Genomic DNA, 27,637 nt, shown 5'->3' with positions numbered 1-27,637 from the left:
ATTTGTAATTATTTGAGCATAGGAACAACTTCATTATATATGCAAACACCAACTATTTTCTGAATAGTTTTAATATGTAATAAATTTCTCTGGAATGCAACTGTGACATACATTTAATCTGACCATAATAATTTAGTTTTTATATCTAGATGTTGAATATCAGAATGCATCTGCAATAACCGGATGAATATTGTCCTACTTATTATAAATCCATATTGGTTGATAATGAGAATCTTATTATTCCCCATCATCTAGTGTCATCATGGTTGAGCATCTGAATATTGAAATACTTATTTTATTTTAAATTCCTTTTAAATTTCTTATTAGAACAATATAGGGATTAATTAGATTATATTGTTCTTATGTAATTAGAACAATATAGGGATTTAAAATTAGGTATGTGTGTAAGTTATATGTTCTGAAAATTTCATGATAGTACAAGAATGTTAAAAAAATATTTTTTTGTAAAGAAGACTGAGCCAGACAGGGCTTAGATTCACTGTTTTAGAGAACTAGTCGGTGAACCATAAATGCTGTTTCTCTTCGTGATCAGTTTTAAAGTTTCAGCCAGCCCCACAAATACAGCAGGCAATCATCTTATACTTTTGTACAAGTGACTAAAAAAACTTTGTCCTGATAAAAAGTTGGTAAGGTAGTGTGTGTGTGTGTGTGTGTGCATGTATGTGTGTGTGTCTGTCTGTGTGTGTGTTTGTTTATAATGGAAGGACCAAGAAAACTAAAAGCTTTCAGAGAAAAAAACTGAAGGTAGGGTTTGGACAGGTGGTGTCCTTTCTTCCTTTGTTGCTTACATTTGGTGCTGCTAATATTTTTCTTTTCAACTGGAAGGCTAGATGGGAACAACTCTAAAGGAATGAAATCATTTCGAATTATTTGTATGTAATCTTATTTAAGGAGTCAGCATTTGGAAACTTTGGACAAGCGTTATTATTTTGAAATTTTCTTTTGAATTTGTAGCTCATTAGAAGCTGAGATTAAGTCATTTAACAAATTCTTAGAAAGTAATATTGATAAAACAATAATAGAAAATAATTATTTATATTTTCATCAAGATTGCCATAACTATGATGTGTATGCTCTTGGTTTTAATATTTTAGGATTTGAGAAATTTAAACTTTCCTACCTCTCTGTATTTGAAATAGCTTACCTCTTCTTTCAACTACCTTTTAGATGGTCTGTTTAGTCTGTTGCCATAGCAGTCACTACTGTGCTTCCTAATATTTGGCTGGAAGACCAAATTTCTGCTGTAGGTGATAGACGTGGCAATTTTGCCCCAGCAACTGGCCAAAATAAAAGATGGTGTGAATGGATGGGAGGATCATTACACTCTACCCCAAATTCTGTGTGAGTGTGAGCTACACGTATTACAAGTTGAAAGAACAGGAAATCTAATCTGGGTCATGAAGCCAAATAAATAAAGCAGTTGCTGACTTTAGGTTTGAGACCAAGAACGAGCTAACAGACGTCTGATTCATATGCATTGTATAATGGAAGAGATAGACTTTTATGATTCACATTTTTCCTGACCAACTGCCAACTCTCCTCTGACTGACTGACCAAATGTCAAATATTCTTTGGAGGTTTTCCTGGTGTTTTAGTCAATCTGTAAATCTCATTACTTTTCTAACAGTCTTTCCAGAACATCTTTTGTATTTACTTTTCCATTATTTTCTGCATAGTTTTCCAGAATGTACTTACTTAGGATATTATTTTCAACATATGTATGTAGATATCAGAATCATTTTGCTTAAAAATATAATTTCAATTAGGGTTACATAACTTGATGGCAACAGCTTGATGGTTTCAGTATTAATTGTTCTTAATACAAGTTAGTTAGAATTAGTAAGAACACTAAAGACGCTGAATGGAATCCACGTGATTATATTGATTGTGAATTACATCAAGCAATTCTTATTCTCGGTAACTTTTTATGGAAAAGTTTGGGTGAAGTGTCAGATTAGAGGAATTCAATGGATTTAAAAATAATTATAAAAATTTTTATAATGAAATAAATATCAAATAGATGGATATGTCAGTCTTTCAAGGAATTTGAATATCTCCATGAATGCCCGACCTGAACTTTTGTTTCTGGAAATTTTATATTCAAATCTCTTAAAACACACAAATATCTGTTCTATTTTTGAACAATTCATGGAAGGAGAATAATAGTGTCTGTCCATCAGTAACTAGGTCTCATGCTTTACAAAGTTCACTGGATGGAAGATTTTCCTTTTATATAACTTGAATTCCAACTACTGTAATGTAATTTCCCTTTTACATATTCTGAATAGAGAACATCTGGTCACCACCTTTCTTTCTTTCTTTTACCTTTTGCCAAATGCCATTAGCAGAACCCTCTTCTCTGACCTTTACTATTCATGCTTGACCCTTAGAAAAACCCGACTTTATTTTTGTCTGTGGTGTAGGTCATGGTGCACAGGCAGTAGGTTTTTTGTTTATGTCAACCTCATCGAACACATCATTTCTCAGCCTTTGCCGGATTGAGCTTTCAAGAGCCAGGCCTACTGATTTTCATACCGCAAATCTAAGCCCTACATCACTTTCTAGACCAAACAGAACAACTTCTGCTCCCCATGAGACTGACTTTACTAATTATCCTCCCAGTTCTAGAATGAGTCTCCTGCAGTCACTGGGCTACCCAAGTACTCTTAGTTGCCAACTAGCCTTGGCATTTGCAGGCGCTGTACTCCTAGGTTATCTTAAAAAGACATTATCTCTGTTTGCTAAAGGTTTTGAATTGAAGTCTGTGGATGACTTTCTGGGAAGCTGTGATTCCCCTGAAATGAACTGTACAATATTGTGTGTTTGCATTTTTTTTCTGAAAGACTTCATAGCTTATAGCAGTTTTTTTGAAAGAGGAATATAATACAACAAAGTTTAAAAACTACTTTTATTTTGATCATGTATACTAAAGGATTTAGGAACACAGTGTCATGATGCCTATAGTCAATATATAAAAAAGTAATAAACATTTTCCTTTCTTCCATATATTGTTGTATCCAGCATTGGGCATTTCTGATAACCTTCTTTGCCCTCTTCTTTCTCTTTTCTATGTGGACTCCTGTGTAGTACCTGGGACCTCAGTCTGGTTACCAAGGTCTTGTGGCCCTTGTATATTTTTCCCAGAAGACAACTATCAGCCTTTCTGGCTTCTTAAACTTAGTTGGCTTCTCTCCCCTGATAGGGACCCTGGTATCTTCACTTGAAAATGCCACTAAAAATAAAACAATCCTGACTTTTCTTTCCAGGCCTTCTAAACTCCGTGTGGTCAGTTAATGTAGCCAAATATCTCCTAGTATCTGTGTCTACTTAATGGGTAGATTTTCTGTGAGCCTCCAACTCTTCTGTCACCATATCAGCTTGTGAGACCATTTGCCAAGTACAAAGATGTGAAATATTAAAATCTGGGTCTCTCCTTACTCTTTTATTTTCATGTCAAATTTGTTATTGTAATCAAGAAAGAGAGACACAGACAGGGGATAATTAAATACATGGGTAATCATATTCCCTAAACTTACAAAAGGGATAAGTCTAAAATTTGGTCTAAATTAGGGACAAGTCAATTAAAATTGAGGGTGTCTTGGAAAATTGATGTTATATGGTTACCATAGTGAAGTAGAACAATCATACTGTTACTGAGGTTAAAAATAACCTTGGAAAATTAGGACTTGAATGAATATTACTATAAGACTCTATAAATGGAAAATCTTACAACAGCATACAGTACTCAGTCACATTTTTGTTTTTCACATTTGGAGAAGGAAAGAAATAAGCATTTTTTGCTTGCATAATTGTCTCCTAGTGCATTTTTTTCTTTAAGTAGCCACTGTTCTGCCACCAGAAGCATTTCTGGACTAGAGTGTCCAAAAGGTACTGAAAGTCACGATTGACTTCTTTCCTACTCAGATATGACATACTTCTCTGATCTTCCCGTCTGCTCTCTTGGGAAGAAGAAGTACAAGATGAAGGTTGGAAATGTCAGAATATAGATGAGAATATCAGAACTGGAAGTCTTAGAGAACATCTGGTGAAGCTTTACAGCTGAGAAAATGAGTGAAGATTTGGCAGGTAATTTGCCCTGGCTCATTGGCTGTCAGAGCCGAGGTTGACACCTGTTTCTCCTGGGTGCCTGGTAATTTGCCCTGGCTCATTGGCTGTCAGAGCTGAGGTTGGCACCCGGTTCTCCTGGCCCCATGTTCTTCTCATTCCACCATGTTGCTCTCTGGCGACGTGGCTTTTTCTAGGCTGCTGAGGTTCCCTGTCCTTCCTCTTTTAAGTGAAAGAGGAATTAAATCCCATATATGAATGGAAAAAAAGAACTCTTCTAACATTACAAGTCTCCCACACAGACTCAAACACATATCATATTCCTTACAATCTTTCATTTTGAGGACAGGACTTAGTTATGAAACTGCATAGTGCGTTTTTTCAGCAGTTCTGGGACCAGAGTTATCATGTTAAGCAAAAGTAGAACACTTTCACTTTTTACTGAATTAGTTATTATCTGCTCTTCCTAATAAAATGATCAGATGTTTTTAGCTAAGATGTCCATTCAGAAAAGACTGGTCTTTTAAAATTATGGGGAAAAAGCAACAACGTAAATAAGTTATTTTGGATATAAAATTAGATATTGTAGGGTAATTGTCAGCTGCAATGTTTTAGTTTTTATGGACCAGTGGAAGAAAATATGAGATGACCACTCTGCCAAAATTTGCAGCATTATCAATGCAATTATCTGGACTCATACTTTTGCATGGACAGAAATTAACTTCACAACATAAATAATAGATATTAACCCAACAGAACTGATTTTCACGACAAACATAAATAAATTTATTTCACAACAAAAGGGATTAGGTGTATTTATTTTTTATTTTATTTTATATTTTTTGAGACAGAATCTCGCTCTGTCACCCAGGCTGGAGTGCAGTGGCACGATATCGGCTCACTGCAAGCTCTGCCTCCCAGGTTCATGCCATTCTCCTGCCTCAGCCTCCTGAGTAGCTGGGACTGCAGGTGCCTGCCACCACGCCTAGCTAATTTTTTGTATTTTTAGTAGAGACAGGGTTTCACCGTGTTAGCCAGGACGGTCTCGATCTCCTGACCTCGTGATCTGCCCGCCTCCCAAAGTGCTGGGATTACAAGTGTGAGCCACCGCGCCTGGCCTAGATGTATTTTAATAAGAGGTAGTATTGTATAGGTAAAAAGGCTTTTCATTGGTTGAAATAAAATACTTCTCCACTTGGAAGTTGTCTTTTACTATATTCTGTAGTAATTATTAATGCATGGTAATTACTTTGAGGGAAGGGGGTAACAGTTATTTATCTTTCTATTTCCAAGATCTGGCCCATTTCCCTGCATATCACACATCTTAAAATTGTTTAATTGACAATAATTACATTTGTTGTTACACCTGTGGTAATAAACATTACATGTGAGTACAACTTAGATATTTTGGCATTTCAAATTCCAATTCAGAAAAGCAAAATCTGTTTTAAAGTCAAATTACATTTGACTATATTGAAGCTCAGAGTATGTTTTTCTATATATTGAGATATATCTTAAAATATTAAAATTAAATAAGTGAGGAGATCCATGCACCTTGATGTTCACTTAATGTTTTTATATTTTAGAACCTCACAAATTGTTTAGGCAGAGAATTGTCATACATAATAAGAATTTTAACTTTCACAGTGTGCCAAGATTAGAAAATGTTCTATAAAATACATTTTCTATAAACTGAGGAACCTGAATAAAAATCTAAATATTGGAATGGCAAGTAATGTGGGGTAAATTGGCTCTCATATATTGCTGTACATAAATTAGTCCAACCATGTGGAGGACAACTGAACAATGTCTACTAAAATTGTGAATGTATATAGACTTTCCTTCTAGGTACTTAGATCACAGATAAGTGGATAAATATATGAAATGAGGTCTGCACAAGTCATTAACTGCAGTATTGTTTATAATAGGAAACCTTGCAAATAACCTAAGTTTCCAACAGTAATGTTAAGATGCATCCAAAAAGGGAATACTATGCAGGTATAAAAGTATGAGGACAGGGGTTGGGCGCGGTGGCTTACGCCTGTAATCCCAACACTTTGGGAGGCCGAGGCAGGCAGGTCTTGAGGTCAGGAGTTCAAGACCAGCGTGGCCAACATGGTGAAACCCTGTCTCTACTAAAAATACAAAAAAATTAGCTGGGCATGGTGGTGTGCTCCTGTAGTCCCAGAATCGCTTGAACCTGGGAGGTGGAGGTTGCAGAGAGCTGAGATTGCACCACTGCACTCCAGTCTGGGCAACAGAGCAAGACTCTATCTCAAAAAAAATAAAATAAAAAATATGAGGACAATCTTTTCTGATTTGCAAAGATCTCCAAATTTTCCTAAATATAAACTTTTGAATTAGCCAGCCTTACCCACCCAGTTATAGTCAGCTGTGGACAACTTGCAGCCTGGAGAAGATGAGGAGAACAGATCTCCAAGGTCAGGTGCTTTCCCAGGAGATCAGGAGGAGGGGTGAACAGAACTCTACATGCCTGGTTTCTCCTTTGAAATTCACCAATCTGGCAAATCATTTCTCCATGTCACAGTGAGAAGAGAAGCCTTGGGTAATACTGCTGGTGGCCTTAATTCTACCAGGAAGAAAATAGCACTGCAGAGTATAAGTGTCCTCCAAGATACTTGAAACTCTTCCCGTTTTCAGTCTTGTCCCTCCAATCTGTTTGATGTGTTTTCAAAGGATAGTGCTCTCAAAACACAGGCTCATTTATTCCATCTCTTTCCATGAGAACCTTCACAAACTTCTTTTTGCCTACGAAAATGAAATTTTACAAAATCCTCTCTATATAGGAAGGCAAGACTAAATCTCAACCCTTGTTGAATCCTCAGTGCCAGGTACTCTGCCTGGAATATAACAGGCACAAGATAGAGACATCTGAATGTGTAGTAAATAACTAACATATAAATGCTGAAGGTCATAATCATGCCACGTCCTCTGGCCGTTCCATGCTATTTGTGAGTTTCTGCACCCACTTTGTACTTTTAAGCTATGGTGTTTTAGAGAGTAGAAGATTCTTCATCTCTTTTCTATCATAATCTTACTCATCTTTCAAGGTGCTCATGTGCTACTTCCTTTATGAAACATTATCTTAATCCCTTCATCAAGATGATTAGTTCTTTCCATTTTAATCTTATAACATGTTTATAATTCACTTTAGTTCTTACATTATTCCATTTTAGGTTATAGTTAGATATTTTAATATCTATTTTACCCATTAGATTATAAGCTCATTGAGGGGGCTTATATTTATTACATATAATGTCTAGCATTGGAACCAACCTATAGTAAAGTTAATTAATGTTTATCAAATTGAATCATGCTCACATTTTAAAAAGTGGTTATTTAGATAGCAGTCTATCTTTTGATGCACAAATAATTATTTTATCATGAGCAATATAAATGTAGTCTTTCTGTGAGAATATTGAATTTTTCAAACAGTTGTCCAAATTTTAGTAGGTTTCAGCAAAAGAATTCCAACATCAAAGAGATTTTGGGTGTTGGGGTTGGGGAAAAGAAGGTTGCCATTTGGATGGAGAAAAGCAGAAGTACAGATGGCATTAAAATCACCCTATAAATTTTATTGTACATTGGAAAAAATGTTGAATGACTACACAAATATTACTGTTTTAATAATTAGAGAGTGCAAATTTTTGATATGCATGAAATTTATATTTGAATTGGACTTTAAATATGTTTGGATTTTAACTGTTTATTTTTAAATTAACTACACATTCTATTAATTTATATTTGGAACTTATGTTTGCATTCTGAGAGTCCTATCAACCAAAAGTCTTTGGATCAGAGGCACATGTTTCTAATACATGGAAAAGAATGTGGATAGCCTGTTTTCTGATTGGTAGAAGTGGGAGTGATACATTGCTTTTGCCGTCTATGTGCCATAAGGCATACCCTTGGGAAGGGGTGTAGGATGCAGTGTGCAGATACTTATTTGTGTGTCTGATGAATAAATATAACAACCACTTGTGGGTAGCAGAATAGAGGTTATAAGATACAGAATGGCTATGATGTCTTTGGAATGAAGGAGGTGTGTATTGATGCTTTCAAATGATAGGAGTTTTGTTCCTAGGTTGAGCAAGAAATCTGTGAGGTGGTTTGCTTCCCAAATTGGCCTCTGATTCACAGTTTTCCTGGCATGCCTCAACAACATTTGCTTCAGATGCAGTGGAATCCTGTCTTTTGGCCCCTGGTGACAGGCAGAGGCAGCCTGATTCTGGCGTAATGTCAGGGTGAATGTTGTGTGCCACAGGGCCTGGAGTGGCTGCAGTCAGGACGGTTGTGCTGCCAGGGGCCCAGGCAGGGGCACAGCCCTAGAGCATAGAAGAAGTGACTGTGGGGTTGCTCTCTGCTCTGCGCATGCTCAAGCAGGTTTCCCTCTTTCCCACTCCTAGACTGGGAAATCTGGATGGCACATGTGTTTGGCTGGCTGCCCTCCCAAAACATTTTAAAGCCCTACCCAAAATATTTTAGTGGAACAGTGGTGGTGGTTTAGATCACTGGCCGTAGCAGCCTTGTGTTTCTAAACTAAGTTAAGCCAACCAATATTTACACCCTTCATAACTGCTGTTTGTGAAACATTCAGATGCCTGCCCACACAGTGAAATGTGATGTGACTCAATCAGGATAAACAGCTATCATCTCTGTTAAATTATAGCACGACGTTTGCTTAAAAGTTAAAATTATCTTAAATTGAGAAAATTTGAGTTTTACTTTTTGGAAAGGTTTTGTAAGAATAATAAAGTGCCCAAGGGCAATCAACAGAGAACTAAATTGTATGAATTCAAGATTACTTAATGAGCATCTTTCAGACTGCTTTCCCACTACAGGTTCCAGGATGATGAAACATTAGAAGTAAGTATTGACTACAAGGAGAATCGGTTTAGGTCAATAGGTGCTTAAAATCTAGTTGATGGTTTTCCTTTGAATTATTTGTCACTGAGTGTGTGAGTGAGTGAATCATTAAACAGTTATGCTCAGACTTATCTTGTAAGAGACCAATCTAATTAGGTGCAAAGCACCAAAAGAATTGCAGTGGGGAAGGGTCTCACAGAGCAATGAAGGGAGATTAGTTACATACATTAAGTCCTCAAATGCAAGATTATCTGTGGTAAGGGTCAAGAATGATATGAAGTCCTGTGAAAGTTCAGAGGGTGAAAAAAACATGTTTGGTGAGGTTTTCAGAGAACTTCGACCAAATTTAATTGAAATCTAAAATGTGTTAAAGCACTGGGAATTAAAAGATGACTAAATCAAGGACTTGGGATTAGGTTGGATTTTAGCAGATGGAAATCGAACTGAAAAAGACGGCATGAAGAATGGTTCAATAAAGGTAAACATGCAATATATGTACAGCATAAGGAACGCTCAACAAATTCAAAGACACACAAAGCTGGGAGGAAATGATGCTTCTGACTCTCTACGTTTTACAGCTTATAGCTAACATTCATAAAGCACTTCCTTAGCCGGCTTGTTGCCAAGAACTCTGTATGGAGTATTGACTTTAATTCTTATAGCATCTCTGGAGGTAGATGGTATTTATCTCTACATTAAAAATGAGGAAAATGAATGTAAGAGAGATATGGTAACTTGACAAAAGTCATAAACTAGTAATTGGGCAAGATAGGTCTGAGACAAGGGCAGTCTGATTCCAGAACCACATAACTATTAAACCATTCTGCCAACCTGTCTCTGACCTTATTGGTAATAGCTCTGAAATGTTTCCTAGGAATAGGGCCCTTCGTGCCATGAGCTCCACTGCATTATTCATTTAGCTGTCACCATCTCTCATCATTATGGCAATATTCTCTTAGCTGCTTCTCATGCCACCAGACATCTCTTCAAATTCATCCTACAACTGTCCCTAGAATTACCTTTCAATAACACAGATCTGATCATAACACTTCTTGGTTATAACAGTGTTCAGTTGTCTTTATGAACAAACTGAGACTTCTTAGTGTGGCATATAATGTCCTTTATAATCTGGCTGGAGTCCAATTTTCTTCACAGTCCCATCATCTGCAATTCTTCCTTTCTCAAACTTCTCAAATGTCCCAGCTATACTAAAATATACTTTGATTCCAAAACTAGAGCAGTTCTAGAGTCTTTTTATTTTTTATGTTTAAAAATAACATTTTAAAATTTTATTTATTTTTTATTATTATACTTTAATAGGGTACATGCGCACAATGTGCAGGTTTGTTACATATGTATACATGTGCCATGTTGGTGTGCTGCACCCATTAACTCGTCATTTACATTAGGTATATCTCCTAATGCTATCCCTCCCCACTCCCCCCACCCCACAACAGTCCCCAGAGTGTGATGTTCCCCTTCCTGTGTCCATGTGTTCTCACTGTTCAATTCCCACCTGTGAGTGAGAACATGGGGTGTTTGGGTTTTTTTTGTCCTTGCGATAGTTTGCTGAGAATGATTGTTTCCAGCTTCATCCATGTCCCTACAAAGGACATGAACTCATCCTTTTTATGGCTGCATAGTATTCCATGGTGTATATGTGCCACATTTTCTTAATCCAGTCTATCATTGATGGACATTTGGATTGGTTCCAAGTCTTTGCTATTGTGAATAGTGCCACAATAAACATACGTGTGCTTGTGTCTTTATAGCAGCATGATTTATAATCCTTTGGGTATATACCCAGTAATGGGATGGCTGGGTCAAATGGTATTTCTAGTTCTAGATCCTTGAGGAATCACCACACTGTCTTCCACAATGGTTGAACTAGTTTACAGTCCCACCAACAGTGTAAAAGTGTTCCTATTTCTCCACATCCTCTCCAGCACCTGTTGTTTCCTGACTTTTTCATGATCACCATTCTAACTGATGTGAGATGGTATCTCATTGCGGTTTTGATTTGCATTTTTCTGATGGCCAGTGATGATGAGCATTTTTTCATGTGTCTTTTGGCTGCATAAATGTCTTCTTTTGAGAAGTGTCTGTTCATATCCTTCACCCACTTGTTGATGGGGTTGTTTGTTTTTTTTCTTATAAATTTGTTTGAGCTCTTTGTAGATTCTGGATATTACTCCTTTGTCAGATGAGTAGATTGCAAAATTTTTCTCCCATTCTTTAGATTGGCTGTTCACTCTGATGGTAGTTTCTTTTGCTGTGCGAAGCTCTTTAGTTTAATTAGGTCCCATTTGTCAATTTTGGCTTTTGTTGACTTTGCTTTTGGTGTTTTAGACATGAAGTCCTTGCCCATGCCTATGTCCTGGTCTTTTTAAAATGTTTTTTTTTTACTGTCTTTTGAGGGGAAAAGTTGAAATAGTAAGAAATTAAGCTGAAAAAAATGTTTTGAGCTCGAGAAAATATAAAAGACATTGCATGACAGGTTAGGAGGCTTGGAATTTATTAAGTAGACAATAAAGAATTATTTAAGACTTTCAAACAAGGAAATAACCCATCATGATGGTTCTTTAGAAGGATTAATCTTTTGGAGTGGGAAGAGTCGGATGGCAGAGAGATTCTGTCTGTTTAGTTCACTATGAATCTCCTAGCCATGACCACTGCTAGGAACACAGTAGGTGTTTTATTAATATTTGCTGAATGAATGAATTGTAGTGTACCTTTTGAGTATTAGTGTCTACAGAATATCATTTCCTCCCCCATGATCTTGATCTGTCTCTCATTTACACAGTGGCACTCTCTCCTTTTCATCAATTTTGATCTTTTTATTGATTATTAGAGGATATTTTTCTAACTTTATTATTATAATCCTTCTAATTCATATTCAACAAATATTTAAAATTTTTTATTGTGTAAAGCCATGCCCCCCATCAATTTGAGTGCTGTTTCTACACTTGCTCACATGTAATCCTCACAAGAACCCAGTGAAATAGTGTCATTATTCCCATTTTGCATGTGATTGATGCCCAGAATTCATACCGTTAAGCAGAGTAGACTTCTGGCTCCAAGTTCTGTTCTCTTTACATCACAGAAATTGAAAAATTCACATCATGATTCCTTTTTAGTCTCTGACTAAAGCATGGTGATTGATTTGGACCCACTTTAGCCGCTTTTCCTTAAAATGAAAATATCAAGGGTAAAGGAATGAAGATGGTATGGTAGCTCTATGGGGGAGTAGGGTTGTGGGATTATTTCTTTTCTCAAAGAGGTAGAGATGGAAATATATAGGCTTGGGTGAAGAAAGAGGTACTGTGTAGTAGGGTCAGGGCAGTTAAGAATCAAGGTTATTTAAAGAGTATGATAGGGGATGGAATTAAGTGCTAAAGTGGAACGTTCAGTTAGCCTTGGAAAGGAAGAGGGATACTTATCCCCAATGAAGGAAGAAAGTAGAGAAATCAGTGGAGGTCTAAGATAAATTTTCAAGTAAGGGAGGGAAGGAGGTTGCAGAAAATAATATCAGTAATGTTAGCCACTCTATTGAAGATTCTAGCTAAAGTGACTGCAGATTGTTTGGTCTCAGATATTTGGGACAATTGGCCAAGTATTACTCTCTAGCCTGGTTAAACTTTGTTACTTGGCTAAGAGCATGGGTTATGAAGTCAAATTGTCTGGGTTTTAATTTTGGCTCTTTGATTTACCAAGTTCATGACCTTGGCAAGTTACTAACCCTTTCAATGTTTTAGCCCTCATCTGTAAAACGGGGTGTTATAGTAGTAACCTCATGAATTTGCCGTGCAAATTAAATCAGTTCATATATCCAAAGTTCTAGGACCTGTACTCTGTACACAGTAAGCCCTATTTAAGTGGGAGCTGCTGCTGCTATGTGTTTCATTTCCCTAGCACCTTAAGCATCTTGAATATTGTTCATTCTTATCATATTGTAAATATTTTCATGGGAGACATGACTTGGCTGTAGACCAGAAGTGAAAAGTGCTATTCTTCCTTCCTCATTTACAACCATACTCATGTACATGGAATAATACACAGATAGGCTGGGCACAGTGGCTCACACCTGTGATCCCAGGACTTTGAGATGCCGAGGCCGGGGGATCACCTGAGGTCACGAGTTCGAGACCAGCCTTCCCAACATGGCAAAAACCCATCTCTACTAAAAATACAAAAAATTAGTTGGGTGTGGTGGCGGGCACCTGTAATGCCAGCTACTTGGGAAGCTGAGGTAGGAGAATCAGTTGAATCCAGGAGGTGGAGGTTGCAATGAGCCGAGATCACACCACTGCACTCCAGCCTGAGTGACAAGAGTGAAACTCCGTCTCAAAACAAACAAACAAAACCAAAAACACAGATAACTACACTGGCCTTAATTCAGCTGACAGTTTGGGATTGAGTGGTGTCTGTGTTATTTGAATTGTTTTATGCTTTAATTAAATAATTAAGCAGGATTACTCAATCAAGATTATCATAGATAAAAGAACCACTTTTAACACCTAAATTTGGAACTCTGGAATAAAATTGCAATGACAATTTATTGTACTTCAATTATACTCAAATCCCTTAATGACTTCTAAATTATTTTTGAATAAAGAAACTTGAATCCTGAATTACCATAGGAAACTATAACCAATCTACTCCCTATTTATAAATTAGGCAAAACTGCTGGAGTTTTGCCATAACATACACTGTAAACCTCATACTTCAAGACCAACTGGAGAAAGAATTTAAGCTTTTCATTAATGATAGGTTCATTGCTTAAAAACTGCTACCTTATTTCAATATGACATGTAAACTATCTCTATTTTGTCTATTTTGGTCTATGCTTGCAATTAATGATAATTGCTAGTATGAAATTTCAATAGCCATCTTAGAGGATTTTAGTGAGAAAATAATCCTGAGATAATATATGCCTACTGTATATATTGCTAACTTCATTTCCTGAAAGTTTATTTTAATAAAATCTTTTTTGGTCTGCCAAAGAGAACTGCAGAATTGGCTAATCTTGTTACAAATAATTAAAAAAATTGTACAATTTTGGGTTAAGCCAACTATTAATTTATCCCAAATCATTTGAAATATAACCACCTCCCATTTATTGGAATTATCTCTTAAGATAGCCACAAAAATAGCCTTGTGGATACTTTAAAATTATATTAATGATGTAGAAACATACGTTGACCAAGAATGAAATGAACATATGCAAAATGGCCAGATAGTTCCAGAAACTTGAATTATTATTCAAACCACAAAACCTTTCAGAAATCATTGCAGAAGAATATTGGGTGATGAATTAGTCTATTTTCTGAAGTAGGGTTAATTTGAAAGCTGTAGTATAAATTCAAAGGTAGGGAAAAAAGGATAAAATCACCAGGCTTATTTTTAAAAGCCACATATTACAAAAAGCAGAAAGAATTTGTAGTTTTTTCTTCAATATATTGTATCTATGAATGGATGCACAGTTTTATGGACTCAAACTCATGATGATGAAATACAGTGTTTACTGAAAGTTGTTTTCCTTATTAATAAATGTTTCTATGATACACATTTGATAATATTCTTTGTTTCATTTTAAATTATTTTTCTTCCAAGAAAGTACATGCAAAATAAACTTGCCATTTTTACAAGCGCTGTTCTCTTACTAATACTCTAGTAGTTGCTGCCAAATACTTCTAAAATAGTTTAAAATAAATTTCATTATTCAACATCTGTTTCTTCTCCAATTTTTTAAAACATAGAAATAACTGTAGATAAGGGAAACTTCTCTGAAATGCCAGACTTTGTTGCACAAATATAAATTATGAAATACGCAGCTGTATCTAACAAATGAAAACTACTAATTTGTGACACTGAAAAAAAGCACATTGCTATTATCAAAGAAACTATAACGTTTTGTGGCTTGAATACTTACCTTCCCTTTTAATGAATATTTTAGAGCTAGTAGTAAGAACTATGTTTTTAAAATGTGTAGCTTAAACTATTTTGGGTATAAAGTATTTCCATGTGAATTAATAACAATTAATTTTATTTCTAGAAAAATTAGAACATGTATTGACTTTAAAGCTTTTGAATATTCATGAAACATTTCTTAAGAACCTATCATTGTTTAATACATTGAGTTGCTTGCTATATTGTGGTAGTTTTAAAACTTGAAAAATTTTAGGCTGAGTGCAGTGGCCCATGCCTGTAATCCCAGCACTTTGGGATGCTGAGATGGGTGGATCACTTGAGGTCAGGAGTTAGAGACCAGCCTGACCAACTTGGTGAAACCCTGTCTCTACTAAAAATACAAAAATTAGCAGGGTATGGCAGCTCGGTACTGTAATCCCAGCTACTGGGGAGGCTGAAGCATGAGAATCACTTGAGTCCAGGAGGTGGAGGTTGCAGTGAGCTGAGATCATGCCATTGCACTCCAGCTGGGCAACACAGCAAGACTCTGTCTCAAAAAAAAAAAAAGAAAAGAAAAGAAATTTTTTTTTAGAAAAAGACTTCCTAACCTGGTATGCCATGTAATCTGTTCCTCAGTGTGACAGTGGGCATGTTGCAAATAAGAGTGCCCCAGGGGCAAATAAATGTGGTCATGTTGGGTTTCTCTGTGTGGTACTTTTCAGACTCAAATATGTGTTGTGAATCTTGAAGGGGAGTTATGGGTGCATGTTTCACAATCCTGTTTAACCACAGGGCTTCTTTTGGGGAGAAAGGATGGGGTACACAGCACCTATTAACATAAGCATGTATTAATGTACATTTTAAAATCTGCTCTGTATCCCTGCACCTTTACTTTTGTACCTGCCATCTACTTGTGCTGTTGGCATCCATCACTTTGCTCCTCACTTTTACACTTCTTGCAGCATCTACAGTGTTCTCTTCTCAGGCCACAGCTGGTCCATGGCCGTTTTTTCTCTATTACCTGTGCTTGGACCTCATCACCATTCTACCTGTCTCAGATCCAAGGTAATCTCTTTTATCTGACAGAAACGTTTCCTCCATCTCAATCTTGCTTTTTTTGTTCTGTGTGGAAGTAGAGGGACAGTTATTACTCCTCAGATGAATTGGTTTGATGTAGCTCTTTAAATTTTAAAATTCATTAACTTTGGGTAGAAGCAATAGTGTTGTTTCAGGTTATTACACAGTCTTCTCTTTCTCAAAGACCATAGGCAGCTCTCCTCAGTCCAGAGGGCTGAGTCTTATGGCTTCAAACACTTCTTCAGGCTGTGTCTTCAACCACCAGTTTTCCCCACTAAGAAGATGTTTTGCTATATCTGGCTCATTGTGCCAAACGTATTCCCCATTTATGCTGATTTTTTTCTCAAGGGAACCCTGCTCTCTGTATGCCCATTATTTGGCTTCAATTACATTTTACCACATTCTCACACTGCAGTCTATCACATCTGTATATAACTAAAACCCAAATATGAACAGAGTTCAATTTCTTTTCTATGAGGTTTCTCAGCCTCTTATAGTCAAGGTATGTAGCTAACTGCTACTGGGATATCACCTATTTCCATTTGCTAAAATTCTCAGCGTTACCTCTAGCATGGTTAATTTATTGGAATGTCACATGTGCCACTGGGATAGTTTCTATTCTCAGACATTCTTTAGGAAATTTCTCAAAGCTTAATTTTTATCAATTGATGTCTTTCAATATTGGCATTCTCCAGAAGTATAATGTCCCAAAGATCTATGCCTTTTCTTTATTTCTCTACAGATATAATCTTTCTCCATTTGGCCATGCTTTGATCTATCACATTCTTTTTTTTTTTTCCTAATAAATTGTTCTGTGAAACAAAGATATCCAACTAGAACTTATGAGTAATTTACTAATGTGTAACCTGTCATAATCTGGATTATAATTCTGGGTGAGAACTGAATTTTTCATGTATTGGTGAATGATTGGAAAGTTCCACATTACATAGTTTTTTCTAGGAAGGTTGAAATATATGTTTTTTTTCAGAGATAAAATAACGTATTTCTGTTTACAATAACCAAATATGAAATCGTGAGTATTTGCAATGGTGCCTAAGTAAAATTGACAATGTCAACAAACCTGTGCTTATGGAAGTCTAATTTGTTTTTATCATTAAACTGAGTGCTTTCGTGGCTTCCACAATATTAGCTGTGAAATAGTTCAACATCATATACCATGAATTTCTCCAGCCAGAAGAGTTGTACTAAACACAAGTTGTAATGACATCAATAGAAGAAACACAGTTTCAACTCTTACTCTACCAAATGGTGAACAATCTTCTTAGCTAAATGGATTTAAAAAAATCTCCCTTGACCATATTGCAGTTAAGAATGTGATAGATCCCCAGCACTTTGGGAGGCCGAGGTGGGCGGATCACGAGGTCAGGAGATCGAGACCACGGTGAAACCCCGTCTCTACTAAAAATACAAAAAAAATTAGCCAGGCGTGGTGGCAGATGCCTGTAGTCCCAGCTACTCCGGTGGCTGAGGTAGGAGAATAGCGGGAACCCGGGAGGTGGAGCTTGCAGTGAGCCGAGATCGCGCCACTGCACTCCAGCCTGGGCGACAGAGCAAGACTCCGTCTCAAAAAAAAAAAAAAAAAAAAGAATGTGATAGATCAAAGCATGGCCAAATGGAGAAAGATTATATCTGTAGAGAAATAAAGAAAAGGCATAGATCTTTGGGACATTATACTTCTGGAGAATGCCAATATTGAAAGACATCAATTGATAAAAATTAAGCTTTGAGAAAATTCCTAAAGAATGTCTGAGAATAAAAACTATCCCAGTGGCACATGTGACATTCCAAAAGGTTCATATGGCATTGAATAAAGCTTTGCACACAAAGAAAGTTTTGGGGAAACCCAGGAAGAGGAATTCTCCTTTGACTTCCAAAGGAAAAACTCTGGCTAAGGATTGAAACTGTCTTGTTTGGTGGAGAATAAGATGAAAGTTCATACTGGTTCCCAACTATATATTATTTAGTTATTTAAAAAATTTTGAGTATACCTTAATTAATATTAAAATAAAACAGATATAGTAGGCATACCGTAGTTTGAGCTTAATCATCTTAAATTAACTATCACTAAGTTTTGATTTAAAGCACCTTTTCCAGGTATTAGATTTTATCTAACTGTTACAATGAAGTTTCTGTGCCTGGAGTGGGTAAAACCAAAGAAGTAACATCTTTTTTTGAAATACTGCTATATTATGGTTCTATTGTGACCTGTTGAATTATTCAAATAGAAAAAAAAGAAAGCGTGAACACTGCTCTCAAGAAACCTGGAATTGTTATAAATTATAAGAAACATTATTGTCATGAATCCTGATATGGTTTGGCTGTGTCCCCATCCAGATCTCATCTTGAATTCCCATGTGTTGTGGGAAGGACCCAGTGGGAGGTAACTGAATCATGGGGGTGGGTCTTCCTTTTAATGTTCTTGTAATAGTGAATAAGTCTCATGAGATCTTATGGTTTTAAAAATATGAGTTTCTCTGCACAAGCTCTCGCTTTGCCTGCTGCCATCCATCTAAGACATGACTTGCTCCTCCATGCTTTCCGCCATGATTGTGAGGCCTCTCCAGCCACATGGAACTGTAAGTCCATTAAACCCTTATAACTTGTATAAGTAACCCAGTCTCAGGTATGTCTTTATTGGCAGAGTGAAAACGGACTAATACAGCAAATTGGTACCAGTAGAGTGGTGCGCTGCTGAAAAGATACCCAAAAATGTGGAAGCAACTTTGGAACTGGGTAACAGGCAGATGTTGGAACAGTTTGGAGGGCTCAGAAGAAGACAGGGAAATGTGGAAAAGTTTGGAACTCCCTAGAGACTTGTTGAATGACTTTGACCAAAATGCTGATAATAATGTGGACAATTAAATCCAGGCTGAGTTGGTCTCACATGGAGATGAGGAACTTGTTGTAAACTGGAGCAAAGGTTGGGATATGGACAATGAAATCCAGGCTGAGGTGGTCTCAGATGGAGATGAGGAACTTGTTGGGACCTGGAGCAAAGGTGACTCTTGTTATGTTTTAGCAAAGAGACTGCCAGCATTTTGCCTCCGCCTTAGAGATTTGTGGAACTTTGAACTTGAGAGAGATGATTTAGGGTATCTGGCAGAAGAAATTTCTAAGCAGCAAAGCATTCAAGAGGTGACTGGGGTGCTGTTAAAGGCATTCAGTTTTAAAAGGGAAACAGAGCATAAAATTTTGCAAAATCTGCAGCCTGACAATGTGATAGAAAAGAAAATCCCATTTTCTGAAGAGAAATTCAAGCCAGCTGCAGAAATTTGCATAAGTAATGAGGAGCCAAATATTAATCCCCAAGACAATGGGGAAAATGTCTCCAGGGCATGACAGAGACCTTTGTGGCAGCCCCTCCCATCACAGGCCTGGAGGCCTAGTGGGAAAAAGTGGTTTCATGAACCTGGCCCAGGGTCCCCATGCTGTGTGCAGCCTAGGGACTTGGTGCCGTGTGTCCCAGCTTCTCCAGCTGTGGCTGAAAGGGGCCAATGTAGAGCTCAGGCTGTGGCTTCAGAGGGTGCAAGCCACCCTTTGGATTTCAGACTTGTGTAGGGCCTGTAACCCCTTTGTTTTGGCCAATTTCTCCCATTTTGAATGGCCGTATTTATCCAATGCCTGTGCCTCCATTGTATCTAGGAAGTAACTATCTTGCTTTTGATTTTACAGGCTCGTAGGCGGAAGGGACTTGCCTTGTCTCAGATAAGACTTTCGACTGTGGACTTTTGAGTTAATGCTGAAATGAGTTAAGACTTTGTGGTACTGTTGGGAAGGCATGATTGTTTTGAAATGTGAGGATATGAGATTTGAGAGGGGCCAGGGGCTGAATGATATGGTTTGGCTCTGTGTCCCCACCCAAATCTCATCTTGAATTCCCATGTGTTGTATGAGGGACCCAGTGGGAGGTAGTTGAATCATAGGGGTGGGTCTTTCCCATGTTGTTCTCATAATACTGAATAAGTCTTACCAGCTCTGATGATTTTAAAAATGGGAGTTTCCCTGCGCAAGCTCTCTATCTTCTTCCTTGCCTTCTGCCATGATTGTGAGACCTCTTGAGCCATGTGGAACTGTAAGTCCATTAAACCCTTTTTCTTGTATAAATTACCCAGTTTTGGATATGTCTTTATTGGAAGCATGAAAATGAACTAATACAAATTCCATAGTTCAATGTTAGATTTTTTCTTGATTGAACTTAAAAATGATAATCACCTTCTCTCTTCCTTCCTCTCTCCCCCACTTTCTTCCCTTCTTCCTTCATTCTTTTTCTTCCTTTAAGCTTCCAGTGTTCTTCTACTCTCTTTTCTTCTTACCAAATAGAAAAGGATTGTTCATCACTCACTTGGCTTCAACATTCCTAAGCTGCTCTTTTCTTTGCCTTTCTCTTCCTAAGTGGTGATATTTTCTTGGTCCATTCAGAGGCTCACTGTTTTTTTATTATCTACTCCTCCATCCAACCCATCAAAACAGTGCAGACTTTGATGTCAGGAAATTTTTTTGATCATCTATTCTGGTATCCCCATTTGGTACCCTGACTCCATGAGTAAACAGCGAGGGATTGGACTGGCTAGGCTGCCCCTTCCTACTTACCCTCGAAGTTCCTGGGCACTGAGAGATCTGTAGTCAGCTTTCCCAAGATCATCTGACAGGTTCCTTTTCAAAGACTCTTTCCTTATCCCCTGTTTATTCCTCACACCATGAAGTTCAGCCTGCTCCATTAATTTATCAAACTTCCCACTTTATACTTTGTTTGAAAATATAGTTTATGCTTAATATCATGTGGTAACTTAACATTTTTGGCATTACAGTATATCATGGTCTTTCTCACACACAAAACAGTGTATCTTTGAATGGAAGGAAGCAAAACTTGAGTTAGACCATGAAGAATGGATAGGGTTTGGGCAGATGGGGTTTTAGGTTAGAGAGTCATGACTTGGGTGAATACAGTGAAGCAGGAACCAGAAGGTCATGTGTGTGTGTGTAAGGCATATTATACAGTAAAAAGAAGAAGGGCTTCATGTTGGCTAGAACTGTATTTAAATCCTGCCAATTACTAGCTATTTAGCTGTGAGCAAGACAGCTTCCCTCCCTAAGCTTTGATATCCTTATCTATAAAATAACAGTACCTACCATACAGGGTTATTTACAAATATTAATGGCCATGTATGTAAAACACCTAAAAAGTGTTTTATGTATAGAAGCTACTTAATAAATAGTAAGTATCTAATGCTGTGTCAGTGACAGGAAAATTAAGACATGCCAGAAAGCACAAAGGTATCAAATGGTTTTCTGAAACCCCACTATAAACAAAATAAAAATGGAGATGAAAAATGTTCACACTATACATATGACAAGGCTAATAGGCTGTATATATTTTTAAATGTCTTTATAAGTCAATAAGAAAAAGAGGAACCCCAACAGACAACAGTGTGAAAGGGCTCAAGCGTGCACTTTTCAGATAAAATACTAATAATCAATAAACATTTGAACAAATGTTCACCCTCACTGTGGTCAAAGAAAAGTACATAAAATGGGATACCATTTGGGGCCTGCCAAATTAGCAAAGGTTGGGTAGGGGAGAATACCTGGTACCAGCAAAGTACCAGTGCAAATGAGTATAGTTTGGTGGAATTAACTTGGCAATAATGGTCAATAATCTTTAAAATATCACTCAGCTTTGGACCCAACTATTTTATTTCTTAACCTTTAGTCATAGGACAATCAATGTAGTAGCTAAGAGAATAAAGGATATTGGGGAAAATATTATTATTATTTTCTCGAACAACGTTTTGCTTTGTCACCCAGGCTGGAGTACAGGGGTGTAATCATGGTTCAGTGCAGCCTCAACCTCCTGGGCTCAAGTGATCCTCCCACTTCAGCCTCCCAAATAGCTGGGACTACAGGTGCATGCCCTTCTAATTTTTTAATTTATTTTGTAGAGATGGGGTCTCAATACGTTGCCCAGGCATAATTGTTGAACAGTAGGATAATCGTGGAAAATCCATTCAAATGCTTGTGTGTAGAGAAAGTAAATCAAATAGGAATCTTCAGTAACACAGAGCAATGTTCATTCAATTTATTTTATTTTATTTTTATAGATCCTGGGGGTACAAGTGCAGTTTTGTTACATCAATATATTGTCTAGTGGCTTTTAGTGTGCCCATTGCCTAAACAGTGAATGTCGTACCCAATAGGTAGTTGTTCATTCAATTTAAATAGTTGAAAAATAAGTTTACAAAAAAAAATAGTAATTAAGGGAAAAAAGGGAAGATGGTCTACAAGTGCTGTGTTGTGTGTCAGAGAATAATGAGGATATGTGGTGGGGTCTGTTGATTATATCTGATGTGAAATAAAACAGGATACTATTGAACATTATAGAAGATTGAAGAATGAAAATGAAAAGGATTTAACACGTTAACTTTGCGTGGCAAGCTGTTTGGTTTTAATGATAAAATAATACGTGATTAGATTTGGAAGTTTGAAGTCCAATTTGTGGGAACAAATACCAATGAGTAGCAAAGAAAAAATGTTATTAATATGGTTCTATTCTTGCAGTCTATTTTATGAACACATTTTTGTGTCTTAGATTTTCCTTTTATGTCTTAGATTTTATTGATTGCACTTGAGAGCCACCATGAAGCTTCCTCTGAGAACCTGGAGATAAAGTAAGATTTATTCATCTGAAGATTATATTATGAAAATAACATGTAAAGGTTTGGAAAAGAGACCTGCAGAACTGTCTTAAAGACACTGGAGGACTACTGGGCCAGTAGGACTGGTGAAAAACATGGATCAGGCAATCACAAGAGGAATTGATTGGGTAGAGAAACTCAGAAAGGAAAAAGCAGAGTCAAGACATAAAACACTGACAGCATCATCCCTGGACTTTACAGGCATGATCTCATTTTAGGTTATCCAATACTTTAAACATTACTGTCTGCTACAGAGTAAATGTTTGTGTAGCCCTAAAATTCACACATTGAAGTCCTAATCCCCAGTGTGATAGTATTTGAAGGTGCAGCCTTTGGGAGGTAACTAGGGTTAGATTAGATCACAAGGATGAGGCCCTCATGATGGAATTCATGCCCTTATAAAAGACACAAGTGTTCTCTCTCTTTGCCATGTGAGAATACAGTGAGACAGTGGTCACCTACAAGCTATGAAGAGGGCCCTTGCTAAGAATCAAATCTTCTGACATCTTGATCTTCGTCTTCCCAGCCACCAGAACTATAAGAAACAAATGTTTGCTGTTTAAGCCACCAACGGCTTTTGTTATAGCAGCCTGACCCAATTAAGGCATTTTTTGGTAAGGCTACCTTCAGTATTTTCTTCAAATATACTAAATTTAAGGCCTAAAGCTGAATTTGGCTCACGTATATCATTAACTTGACTTGTTTGGTTTTTGGTTTTTGTTGTTTTTTAAAATATTGTGTTAGTTTTCTAACACTGCTATAACAAATGACCACAAATCTAGTGGCTTAAAACAGTACAGAGTTATTATCTTCCATTTCTGGAGGAAGAAGTCTGAAATGTGTCTTATTTGGCTAAAATCAAAGTATGAGCAGGCTTTGTTCCTTCTGGAGATGCTAGGGGACAATCAGTTCCTTGTCTTCTCTAACTTCTAGGTCCTCCCGCATTCCTTATCTTGTGGCCCCCTCTTCTGTCTTTATTTATTTATTTATTTATTTTATTATTATTATACTTTAAGTTTTAGGGTACATGTGCACAATGTGTAGGTTAGTTACATATGTATACATGGGCCATGATGGTGTGCTGCACCCATTAACTCGTCATTTAGCATTAGGTATATCTCCTAATGCTATCCCTCCCCCTTCCCCCCACCCCACAACAGTCCCCAGAGTGTGATGTTCCCCTTCCTGTGTCCATGTGTTCTCATTGTTCAATTCCCACCTATGAGTGAGAATATGCGGTGTTTGGTTTTTTAAGCCAGAAACGTTGCATTTTCAGATCGCACTCTCTGACTCTGACCCTTGTTTTTGTTACCATGTCCCCTTCCCTCACTGTGTTCCTCCTGCCTCCCTCTGCCCCTTGTAAGGACTTTTGGAATTACACTGGGCACACTTGGAGAATACAGGATAATCTTTCCATCTCAAGGTTCTTGATCATCTGCAAAGTCCCTTTTGGCATGCAAGGTAACAGGTTCCTGGGAATAGGTCAGGGGCATTTTGTGAGGCCATTATTCTATTATAATTATTAACATTAAAAAAATCTGAAGATAAACATTAAAAATGTAAAGTTCCAGAGTCTCTTAAAAAAATCAGAAGATCTGTCAACACTTGGGTCTACACTCCCTGTGATGATGATCAGCTAGAATTGAATATCTGGTAGTTCCTTTTGTAAACACCTTGGTTGCACTTCAGTTGACCAAAGTTCATTTGGGATGACTTTGCTAACTGATATTACCTCTAAAGCATTTGAATTTTTATTTTCTGTGTGAAAAGAATACCTAATTGTATTTTAAACAGAGTATAATAAATATTTTATTTTTCTAAGTAATTATTACCCTTTTTAAAACCTGACCTCTGATTATAACTTGGTTTCTTTGAGTCCCCACCCAAATCTTATCTCTAATTAGAATCCCCATAATCCCCATGTGTCAAGGGAGAAACCAGGTGGAGAGTAGTTGGATCATGTGGGCCATTTCCCCCATGCTGTTTTTGTGATAGTGAGTGAGTTCTCACAAGATCTGATGGTTTTGTAAGGGGCTCTTTCCCCTTTGCTCAGCTCTTCTCCTTCCTGCCACCTGGTGAAGAAGGTGGCTTGCTTCCCCTTTGCCTTCTGCCATGATTGTAAGTTTCCTGAGGCTTCCTCAGCCATGCTGAACTGTGAGTCAGTTAAACCTATTTCCTTTATAAATTACCCAGTCTCAGGCAGTTCTTTATAGCAGTATGAAAATGGACTAATACACTCTCAGGCAGTTCTTTATATAGCAGTATGAAAACAGACTAATATATTGTATTTTCTTAGTGATACATAACAAATATTCTAGTTCTGTTTAGAATCTTATTTCCTACTGGAAGTTTATCCTTTTGAATTTTGAATTAATGCTTCAGGTTCATGATCCATTTTCAATGTACAGGAAAGATCAGGTCTTTGAGGCTGCAAAATGGAGGTCTAGTTCCTGGTAAGTGATTAATTAACAAGATGGCGATGCTCAGTGGGATCTCTTTGGAGATGTCCTGCTGTCTGCCTCATTTGCATTTTAAAACATCAAGAGAGAAATAAACCAACATACTCATCTTTATGACATATTTATCACATTTATATTGGAGCAATACAAAATTCTCAAACAGAAGAGGAGAAACATAGCTGAAGCTATTTCAGAAAATTAGAATAAATTTTGTTTTATACATATTTATTTTGATGTTGAATGCAAACTATAATAGCTCGCAAATATATTATATTCCCAAGACCCATGGACAATTTCAATTATGATGGAAATATTTTGTTCTGTGAAAATACTGATTAAGATTAGCTCTGTTTTCCCATCCGATAAAAGCTATAAAATGGTTCTAAAATATAAATGGTGATTTTTAAGTTTATTGAACACAAAACTGAGCCTTGAGATAGTGTCAAGGAAATCCAAAGTTCATCAAATGTAGAGTTATAATTACTTCGCCACATTTAATTGTTGTTTTTTGAGTTTCATAAATTTCTATGAACAAATGGAAAATTTGTGCCAAATAAAAATTTATATTTGCATTTATTATTAAAAGTACACACTTACAGTCTGTCATTGCAAATTTGTTTGGTCTATAGTGGTTGGATATATTGCCAAAATCACTATAATATCAGCAATTATGCATATTTTAGCTTTTACCACAGTAATGTTCTACTTATATATCATCAAACTCATTAACTTCTCTGAGGTGCATTTCTTAATTACCCTAGACCAATGTCATTCCTCAGTCCTATGAATTCCTTTGCCACTTATTATGTGTATCATTTCATGTATAATTTAAGAAAATCTTTTTTTACCAGCAATATTGACTACTATATTCATTTGCTTGAGCCCAGCTGTCTTTTTTTTGCTGTTATTGTCTTACAAAATTATCATTTCTAAGACCTTATTCTTATCCTCTTTTGTAAACTCTGTGAAATAAGAGATAAAATTGAAAGAACAATAAAAGAATAAAATGGGAAGGGTGGCATAACTTCTAAAAAAATACTAACAAATAAAGCATATATGGTGGAGGAAATAGTGTTCCTGAAGTAAAAAAACAGTTACAAGTGGAATAGGAAATTATTAAGGTATACATTTAAAAAAATCTTTCTTGAACTCAGGTAAACAGTAAACCTCTAGATCAAAAGAGTAAACCAGATTCCAGATAAAAATAGTAATACTCAATTGTGAGCCAGATCCTGGCATTATCAGGCTTCAAGAAAAAAGAAAGACCTTACAACATACAGAGAATCCTTTCTAATCTAAATGTAAAAGGTAATGAAGTATGGCATTTAGAAGAATAGGAGAATAAAATCTTTGTGATTCTGGAGTAATACATACTGTTTAAACAAGATACACAAATTGCTAACTATAAAGAAAAACATTGATAAATTAAACTGCATTAAAGTTAAGAACTTATTATCATAAGTTATCATTAAAAGAGTGAGTGGGAGTTTATTTGTCATGTATTTGACACGCATATGAATACTTATATATATAAAGGTCTTACATATCCATAATACTTAAAGAATGCTTGCACATCAGTAAGAAAATGTCAGATAGCCCAGTGGAAACATTGGCAAATGACTTGAATAGACACTTCACAATAGGGGATATCTTGGTAGCCCATAGACCTATAAAAAGGATCTCAACTTTATTTGGTCATCAAGTAAATTGCAAATTAAAACCAAAATGTGATGCCACTCTACACCCACCAGACTGGCTAAAATGACAATGTCAAGTGTTGGAGAGGATGTTTAGCAACTAGAACTCTCATCAATTATTGATAGGAGTTGTAAATCAATATAACCACTTTGGAAAACTATTTGTCAATATTTAGTAGTGATGAACATATTCATACCCTATTGCCCAATTATTCTACTCTGCGATATATATTTCACATATATTGTCCAACAGGCATCTGCAAGAATATTCATAGCAACATTGTTTGTAATGGCCCTGTGTCAGATATTGCCAAGAACTCAGATTTGATGATTTATAGGACTCACAGGACTCAGCACAACTAGAGTCATGCTCATGGTTATGATTCATTACAGTGAAAGGATACAAAGTAAAATCAGGGCAAGGAAAAGACTCATGGGGCAAAATCCAGAGGAAACATTGTGCAAGTTCCCAGAGTCTTCTCCCAATTAATCGCACAGGACACACTTAATCCTTTGAACAGCAAGTTGTGACAACACATGTGAAATGCTGTCTACCAGAGAAACCCATTAGAGACTTGGTGTTCAGGTGTTTTTTTTTTTTTTATTGGGGGATGGACAAATATGCAGCCTCTGCCTGGAACGTAGCAGAATTCCAGACTCCCAGAAGGAAAGCAGGTGTTCAGCATAAACCACATTGTTTCTACAAACCATTTGGGCACAATGAGACACTATTACCAGTTACTTACTCCAAAATCCAAGTTCTTACATGCTAGTCAAGGGCCAACAGTGGGTGCAGCCTTGTCTAGGG

General features: G+C 36.7%; 1 protein-coding gene across 3 annotated transcripts in view; it reads left to right on the top strand.

Annotated features, from left to right (window-relative positions):
* COL5A2 (collagen type V alpha 2 chain) overlaps positions 1-27,637 on the top strand; it is a 408,452-nt gene that overhangs the window by 177,890 nt on the left and 202,925 nt on the right. Inside the window, exon 4 of one of the 3 annotated variants that reach the window (XM_063790631.1) lies at positions 3,946-4,107. The exons of the other annotated variants lie outside the window; for them this stretch is intronic. The gene's annotated coding sequence lies outside the window, so the exon portion shown is untranslated. The remainder of the gene's footprint in view (positions 1-3,945; positions 4,108-27,637) is intronic. 3 annotated transcript variants of the gene reach the window in all.

This window comes from Pan troglodytes, chromosome 13 (assembly GCF_028858775.2).
Source record: "Pan troglodytes isolate AG18354 chromosome 13, NHGRI_mPanTro3-v2.0_pri, whole genome shotgun sequence".
Classification (NCBI taxonomy): domain Eukaryota; kingdom Metazoa; phylum Chordata; class Mammalia; order Primates; family Hominidae; genus Pan; species Pan troglodytes.
This window is presented reverse-complemented; position numbering and strand designations above follow the sequence as displayed.